Source organism: Frankliniella occidentalis, unplaced genomic scaffold (assembly GCF_000697945.3).
Source record: "Frankliniella occidentalis isolate FOCC.00 unplaced genomic scaffold, Focc_3.1 Scaffold111, whole genome shotgun sequence".
Taxonomy (NCBI): Eukaryota; Metazoa; Arthropoda; class Insecta; order Thysanoptera; family Thripidae; genus Frankliniella; species Frankliniella occidentalis.
The window spans coordinates 417,962-419,348 of NW_026267239.1; the positions used below are offsets into that span (position 1 = coordinate 417,962).

Here is a 1,387-nt window from a genome sequence, read left to right on the forward strand (position 1 = left end):
CCTCTCTTCCTCCTCCTCCCGCCCTCCTGCTCTCTCAATCTCTCCCTCCGACCCTGCCTGCACCTACCGTATGTGCTCTCTGTAGCCCTTTAGCCCCCCACAGCCTGTGCTAACAGCAGGCGTGCGTGCTCACGCTCGCACACACACACGCACACACACACACATACATACATACATACACAGACTCACACACTTACGTACTCTCACACGCGCGCGCCCGTGCACTTACCGGACTTAATCAAAAATAATTGATTCCTCCAACTTTTCTCGCTATACCAGATGTTTTTGGTGGCTGTATAAAAGTTGACGAGGCCAACTTTTATATACGCTCCACCTCCTGTTGTGTTTTTGAATCATTCCCCCCCCCCCCTTACTTTTCCTTGGCGCCGTGCCCTCGCTGCGCCCTCGCCGCCCTGGTCCGGGGCCAGGCCCCGCGGGCCCACTCGAAGCGGCCGCGGCTCCGGCGTCTCTACAAGCTAGGGCACAAAGGCCGACACGCTGTACTGCTGTGTGCCGCACTCAGAGGCGTGGTCCATGACGCAGCATCAGCATCAGCCATCCGGGCGGGGTGGGGCGTGGCGGGCCCTCTATCTTATCATGCTCCGGGCCCAACCCCCGACCTTCCACTTGTGAAATGAGTATGGGAGGGCGACCCGACAGAACAGCACTATGGCACAGCTGGGTGCGGCCGCAGCCGGGTCCCACGACCCGCTCCGCACCCGCCGCACCGCACCCCCAAACTACCACCATTCTATATTTTTACCACGATGTGAAAAGTCTAAACCCCCCAAAAACTTACTGTCGCCATTTAATTTTCAAAACTTTCTTGGTTGGTAACGCGAGCACCACAACGATGTATAGTTAGTTGTTGTTGCAAAGGCATTAGGCGTCATACTCGCGGGCTTAGCGCACTGCTTCGCACCTAAGCCCCGGCCCCGCTAGTGAAGCTCCCACGCGGCTAGTTGGTGTGTGCGTGAGGCACCAAACCCCACGCGCACAACACAACACACAAAACAGAGCGCCGACACAGGGCACAATCTCACGCACGGACACACGTAGACACTGGTGTGTGTGTGTGTGTGTGTGTGTGTGCGCGCGGGCGTGCGTGGCGGGGCGCGCTGGTGGGTCCCTTGTGGCTGCCACGCGCTGGAGTGGAATTGGGAAAGGGAGGGAGGGGGAATTATACGCCAATGCTGGTTTACGACCGGGGCAGGCCGGGGCACCGGGGCCGAGGGTAAGTGCTCTCCCGCCGCGGGCGACGCGGGGCGGGGCGGGGTCCAGCGGAGGCCGCGCACGAAAACCGGCCGGCGGACCTGTGGCCTTACCGCAGCCGTTATCACACGTCCTCCGCCGCGGGCACATGAAGCGCTCCACCCTCGGCCGCCCC

At 60.9% G+C, this 1,387-nt stretch overlaps 1 protein-coding gene across 1 annotated transcript in view; it reads right to left on the reverse strand.

Annotated features, from left to right (window-relative positions):
* LOC127749951 (neuroendocrine convertase 2-like) overlaps nt 1-1,387 on the reverse strand; it is a gene marked incomplete in the record, with an annotated part of 33,590 nt that overhangs the window by 2,539 nt on the left and 29,664 nt on the right.